Source organism: Bufo bufo, chromosome 6, assembly GCF_905171765.1.
Source record: "Bufo bufo chromosome 6, aBufBuf1.1, whole genome shotgun sequence".
NCBI lineage: Eukaryota > Metazoa > Chordata > Amphibia > Anura > Bufonidae > Bufo > Bufo bufo.
The window spans coordinates 128,457,835-128,465,721 of NC_053394.1; positions in this window are offsets into that span (position 1 = coordinate 128,457,835).

Genomic DNA, 7,887 nt, shown 5'->3' on the forward strand with positions numbered 1-7,887 from the left:
GGTGATCTGGGGCTAAGGTGTAGTGTTGGTGCTACTCACAGTTCAGTCTGCTCCTGTGCTGGATCCAACCGACGAAAAGGACCAGCACAGGAGCAGACAAGCCATATAACAGATCATATTTACTAATATGATCTGTTATATGACTTTGGATTGGATTTTTTGAAAATCGCCAGCCTGCCAGCCAATGATCGTTGCTGGCAGGCTGGTGACGAAATACTTCTTTTAATTTTGCCGGCCCGCGATGCGCATGCGCGGGCCGGCTTTGAGCGAAATCTCGCGTCTCGCGAGATGACGCGTATATGCGTGACTCTGCGCAGCGCTGCCACCTCCGGAACGCAATCCTGCGTTAGGCGGTCCGGAGGTGGTTAAACAGCATCATGTTCCTTTCCTGTCCCTTGTGGTAATGACGCTACTTTCTGTGACAGCTTCATCTTTGCTAAAGAGCAATATGTACAATTTTTGCTCTCTAATAAATTTAATTGTTGATGAGGCCGATTCACATGTACCGTGACTCCCACAAGGGTTCATGTGGATTTGCACCAGATTGGCTGATGAACAAGCTTTTGCTTGTTCATGTGCCAATCAGCCAGAATATGATCAATAAGGAGCTTTAAGAAAGCCTGTTATTGATCGTGCTACATCAAATATTCTGCTACCTTTGGCACTATAGGCGTGGGTAAAATAAAACTCCTAGAAAACTATTTTCTATTTAATAAACTCTATTTATTTTTTTGCTGGGAGTTTTACTTTCCCCACAGCTGAGGATCATGATAAAAAAAAAAAGGGACATGTGGATTTGCACCAGATTGGCTGATGAACAAGCTTTTATCATGAGCCAATCAGCCAGAATATGATCAATAAGGAGCTTTATGAAAGCCCGTTATTGATCGTGCTACTGTACATAAAATATTCTGCTACCTTTGACACTATGGGCGTGGGTAAAATAAAACTCCTAGAAATTTTTTTTTTATTTAATGAACTCTATTTATTTTTTTGATGGTAGTTTTACTTTCCCCACAGCTGGAGTGGCCACAGTTAAGAATCATGAAATAAAAAAATAACACACAGTAAAGTAAACGTATTTATTTAACAATAAACTTTTTTTAAAAATGTTTTAATATAGTTAATAAATAAAAATAAAAAAACTATAATTTATGAAAAACCATAGTCCTCCCGATGGCTAGTACCGGATCTCCTGCTATTCAACATAGCACTCACATTTTGTCTCCAATGTGAGAGCGTATGCTGAAAAGAGGGACCAGGTGGGGGACAAGGATTGACCCAAACCAATGTATGAGGGACAGGAGGGCAGGGGGTGGCGGCCGGTTCGGGGCTCACTTCAAGAGCTGCTTCAGGCGCCCGAGTGCTGCTGGCAGTTCTGTGGAGAGAAAAAAGGCCTTGTATTACTGCTTTCAAGTTATATGCCATGCCTACCTCTTAATGTAGTGGGCTGCATGAAAAAGAGGTGTCAAACGATCCTCTGTGTCAAATACCCCCTTGCAGACAGAAATTTAGAATAATTGTCCATCCGACCGTAGGGGGCTGCATGAAACAGAGGTGTCAAACTATCCCCTGTGTCAGACATCCCCTTGCAGACAGAAGGAGAGGAAAGCAAAATAATTTGATATTTATTTGTAGAAAAAAAACATTTACCTTCTAATCGCCAGCGTACGTCGTAAGAACCCCAAGGCCGCACTGTACATATATGGCGGCCTTAAGGTTGCTCCGGATCCACTTGGGGCCTGAACTTCCTTGTTGTAGTCTCTCTTGAAGCGGTCCCGGATTGACCGCCACCGAGTTATAACCTTGTCAACTGTGGAAAAAAAATAAAAAATTGATATTATAATATTTGCATGGACTTAGGTTTACATTATACACGAGGAAAAAATACATATTGCTGTACTTACCACATTCTTTCTGAGCCGCCGCATTTAGATTCCCTTAGCCAGTGAACGAGTCACAGATCTGCCTCCAGAGCCACCGGGTTTGGTGATGGTCAGCATATTGGCGGTCGGTGTGGTCCCATAAAGCGGGACGCGCCTCCACCAGCTGGATAAGGAGTTCGTTGTCTATACGAGGGACAACGAACTCCATATCTTCCCCGGTGCATATTTAAGAACGTACAAAAGAAAAATGCTAATTAAATAAACTATGTATTCTATACTTACACGTCCCCGACCGCCACGGGCTCTCCCACGGACTCTGGAGGAGACTGGGGGATCCTGACTGGCGGCTCTACGTGAAGGTTCCTAAAAAAATATTAAAACATAATAAGATTATTTTAATATACAAATATACTTACTGGCTTCCGGTCCTGGTCCGTGGTATGTCCACCTCCCCTCGGTGACAATGACGCCAGCAGGTGAGGGTGCTGCTGTGGCTGCAGAGCTGGTCGATGATGAAGACTAGAAAAAAGATAAATAATGATTAATGCAAGGATTCTTATCGGATTATAAAAAGTTATTGTCGCCTTTACTTACCGGTTGTTGAATGCGGCACCTTCTTGGTGGCCTTCATAGCTGATGTTCTGATGCTTCAGACATCTGTAGAGACATACAAAAGTATATTTAAACATGCTATACACCAAAATTTACATAGATATCACATATTTATTTAAATAACTTACTTTTGGATGCTATTTTCAGAGCTTCTATCAAAAAAAAAATTGTTTTGATTGTAGATGCTAAAAAATTAAATTAAAAAAGAAAAAAATATATACACTGCTCAAAAAAATAAAGGGAACACAAAAATAACACAATGGACGCAGTGCTGCATCAAACACTACAGTGCAGTATATAGTACACCCCAGCAGAACCTGATATCACTGAGCAGCATATATGTATTAAAAACATTATTCACATGAACTCCATTTTGATCCCCCCCTCAGTGCCATCTGCCTCCACCGTTACCATCTGCCCCCCTCCCAGTGCCATCAACTCCCCCCATACCATAATCTGCCCACATGCCATCAGACCCTCCATTGCCATATCCCCCTCACTCAGTGCCATCTACCCCCTCCATTACCATCAACTGAACCTCCCCTGCCATAATCTGCCCACATGACTTGAGGCCACAACAGTGCCTATTCCACCCCCTGCAATCAGTCACACCTCTCGTCAATCTGCCCTAACTCAGTGCCATCTTTGCCCCCCCAACTGCAATAATTTGTCCCCTAATCAATGACCAAATCAGAGTGCGTTGTTTCCCCCCCAACTTGCCATCTGCCCAACCTCTGAGCCATCTTCCCAAGAACCCCCACTGTCCCCTTGCAATAATCGGCCCCCAATTCAATGACCGCCCAATAGTATTTCACCCCCCCCTGCCATCAGCCACACCGCTCGTCAATCTGCCCCCACTAAATGACATCTTTCCTCCACCTGCAATAATCTGGCCCCTGCTCAATGACCCAAACAAGTGCCTCATCCATCAATTTGCCATCACCCCCACAACACTTTGGTACATCTGCCCAAGCACCCCCATCCCAGTTCCAAAATATGCCCCCATGATAGCCAGGACAGATAGATAGATGATAGGAAGAGAGAAAGAAAAGAAAAAAAAATTGAGAGATAGAACTTTCTATACATACCTGTTTGTGACTTGTTCTCCCAAGATGGCAGTGGGAGGAGACATTTATTGAGCATAGACGGATCCATCCCCATTGACTTCAATTGTGTGTCTGCAAGCAGCGTTTTGGTGTCCGCCTCCAGAGCGGAGTGAAGACAGAACGGAGGCAAACTGATGCTTTCTGAGCAGATCCTTATCCATTCAGAATGCATTAGGACAAAACTAATCCGTTTTGGACCGCTGGTGAGAGCCCTGAAACGGATCTCACAAACGGAAACCAAAACGCCAGTGTTAAAGTAGCCATAGTCCAGCCCTTCGGTGCTCCGAGCACCTCATTTACATATAATTAGAATCAAGAACTTCTCTGCAGCTGCAGTGTCTCACTATGTGCTATATGTGGGCACTTTAAATTGCTGCTAAATGTCATATTCAATGTATTTAATGTATTGTATTTTCCTAATATCAGGCTGGCATTGTCATTACATCTTTTCGCCCCTAGGTGGTGCTGGCGCCACATAATATATATAGCTTGGGGCGTGCTAGAACAGGAAGTGAAGTAGATAGTTGGAGAGAGGAGAAAGAAGGTAGAAGTGTATGGAAGAGGAGAACAGGCAAGTTCCACAATGTAGCTGCCTTTCTTTCCTCCGGGCCCTGATCAAGCCTGGAGATGACAGACCAAGGAGTCGCAGCAGCCCAGCACAAGACAGTAAGTCTAAGTATGGATATAAAGCAAGTCTAGTGAAGATTAGAGCTGAGTCTAGCCAAGGGACTTCACCAGCACAAGTGACCAGGAGGAACTTAAAGTTACCTGGACACAAATTTGCCTGTCACGAGGGAGAAAGCCCTTATTGGATTGCTCAAGATAAATAGGAAATCATTATATTCAGTACCTGAGTGCTAGAAAGTGGACTTAGTGCAAAGCTACTTAAGCAAGAATTGTCATTCTGCCTGTTAAAGCCAAAGTATTAAGAGAACTCCTCAACTGACAATTGCCAGACCTGTATTAAGGAATTTCAGCTAAAGTAACATCTGGATTATAACCTTTGGTATATACAGTAAATGAACTGTACCAACTGTCCTGAGACTATTGATTCAGTAAATGTTCAACTGTTTTATAACAACTGACTCCTCATCCTTTCTACTACTACTCTCATCCTTTCTACTACTACTCTCAACATTTCAACCATCTGGTTGGTGTTCCTTGCAATAGAGAGTGCCCTGGAGGATTTAGTGCTGTCTTCCCCTCCACTACGCGCCGGCCCAGGGAGTACAACTACTGCACCCATTCGGCACACCCCCACCATAATACTCGCTACACCCCTATGGCCCGGTCGTCGCACATCGGTAATACTGATTGCAGAGACAAAAGGCTCATTTTAGTCACCATGCAAAACCCTACCAGGCAATATACCGATTTTAAAATGGCTGTTCATGGTGACAGATGCTCTTTAAAGGGAACCTGTCACCGGCATTTTGTGTATAGAGCTGAAGACATGGGTTCCTAGATGGTCGCTAGCACATCCGCAATACCCAGTCCCCATAGCTCTGTGTGCTTTTATTGTGTAAAAAAACGATTTTATACATATGCAAATTAACCTGAGATGAGTCCTGTATGTGAGATGAGTCCAGCGTGAAGGAGCCCAGCACCGCCCCGCATCCTCAGAATCTCCTTCTTGCTCCCCGACATCAGAAATCTAGAGCGCCGTAATCTCGTGATACGCAACCCATGTCCTCAGCTCTATACACAAAATCCCGGTGACAGGTACAATAATGCCTCATTCACGCGTCAGTGTTCGGTCAGTGATTTCCATCAGTGATTTTGAGCCCAAACCAGTTGTGGCTCTAACCATAGAACAGGTGCAGATCTTTCCCTTATACCTTATGTCTGTGGAGGATCCAATCCTGGTTTTGGCACAAAATCCCTGATGGAAATCACTGACATGTGAATGAGGCTTAATTCTGTTCATTCACATTTCTCTGCTCTATCAGGGGATTTAATGTGAGTTGTTTCTGCCCCCTAATGGACATACTGAGAATTAAACAATGTTTTTCACTAATAAGAGAGGCCACAGATCTAAGGCAGGACAGGCAGGTGTAGACTCGGAGTGGCCCACAGGGATACAGGGAAATCCCCCGGCGGGACCCTGAGCAAGGTGGACCCCTAGTCCCCCCCCATGGCACATAACACGATAGACTTACTGCAATACATACATATATTCAATGTACAGAACCTCAACCAGCCTATCTTACCTAATAAAAGCCCTATGTCCGGGGGGGTGCGCCGATTATTGAAGTGTGCATGCGCAGTGTGCCGGCCAATAGAAACACAGCGCACCACATGCTGCGTAGACCGCCCACATGAGTGCGCCGCCGGCCAATAAAAACAGGCCGCCCCACACGCCGCCCGTACCGCCCACAATTGCGCCGGCCAATAAACACATGGCCCAGACCACCCACAGCAGCGCACCATTATTATACATATATAGTTTGAGCGCCGCCATTACATAAAACAGAAGTGCCGCCATTACAGTCCTGTCAGACACACACACAGCAGCTGCTTCTGCAAGCAGTATTAGCCACCAGTTGCTACAACTACCAGTGGTCTCAGAACCACCAGTCAGTGCCAGCCATCTCTGCCACCAGTGATTGCCACCAGTCACAGTGCCCGCAGTCTCAGCCACCAATCAGTGCCAGTCATATCAGCCATCAGTCAGTGCCATGGGTTACCAGTCACAGTGCCAGCAGTTTCAGCCACCTGTCAGTGCCAGTCGTCCTAGCCACCAGTCACAGTGCCCGTAGTCTCAGTCAGTGGCGGATTACAATAGGGACTTTCGGGTTGGCAGCCCCGGGCCCAGCACTGCTGGGGGGCCCAATGCTGACCCGAACGCCCACATACTGCGGCGGGGCACGGGAGCGCATAGCTCCCTGTCCCATCCGCGATCACCGCCATAGGCTTCAGGCCTTGTAGGCCTGAGGCCTATGCGGTAGAGAAATCCCGGCACAGGCGTGCGTGATGACGTCATCATCGCGCGCCTGTGCCGGGACGCAGCACTGTGACGCGCCTGACTCATCCCGACTTCCTCTGCGAGCAAGCGTCTGGGCCTGGACATAGGTGAGTATTTATCTTTTCATTTTTTTGTTCATTTTTTATTTTTTCATTTCATGTGCCTACTTGGGGGGGGGGGGCAGTGTGGGGACAAATGACTATATGGGGCAGTATGGGGACAAATTACTATATGGGGCAGTGTGGGGACAAATTACTATGTGGGGCAGTGTGGGGACAAATTACTATATGGGGCAGTGTGGGGACAAATTACTATATGGGGCAGTGTGGGGACAAATTACTATGTGGGGGCAGTGTGGGGGCAAATTACTATATGGGGCAGTGTGGGGACAACTTACTATGTGGGGGCAGTGTGGGGACAAATTACTATGTGGGGGCAGTGTGGGGACAAATTACTATGTGGGGGCAGTGTGGGGACAAATTACTATATGGGGCAGTGTGGGGGCAAATTACTATGTGGGGGCAGTGTGGGGACAAATTACTATGTGGGGGCAGTGTGGGGGCAAATTACTATATGGGGCAGTGTGGGGACAAATTACTATGTGGGGGCAGTGTGGGGGCAAATTACTATATGGGGCAGTGTGGGGACAAATTACTATGTGGGGGCAGTGTGGGGGCAAATTACTATGTGGGGCAGTGTGGGGACAAATTACTATATGGGGCAGTGTGGGGACAAATTACTATGTGGGGGCAGTGTGGGGACAAATTACTATATGGGGCAGTGTGGGGACAAATTACTATGTGGGGGCAGTGTGGGGACAAATTACTATATGGGGCAGTGTGGGGGAAAATTACTATATGGGGCAGTGTGGGGACAAATTACTATATGGGGCAGTGTGGGGACAAATTACTATATGGGGCAGTGTGGGGACAAATTACTATGTGGGGGCAGTGTGGGGACAAATTACTATGTGGGGGCAGTGTGGGGACAAATTACTATGTGGGGGCAGTGTGGGGACAAATTACTATGTGGGGGCAGTGTGGGGACAAATTACTATATGGGGCAGTGTGGGGGCAAATTACTATGTGGGGGCAGTGTAGGGACAAATTACTATGTGGGGGAAGTGTGGGGACAAATTACTATATGGGGGCAGTGTGGGGACAAATTACTATATGGGGCAGTGTGGGGGCAAATTACTATATGGCGCATTGTGGGGGCAAATTACTATATGGGGCAGTGTGGGGGCAAATTACTATGTGGGGGCAGTGTGGGGACAAATTACTATGTGGGGGCAGTGTGGGGACAAATTACTATACGG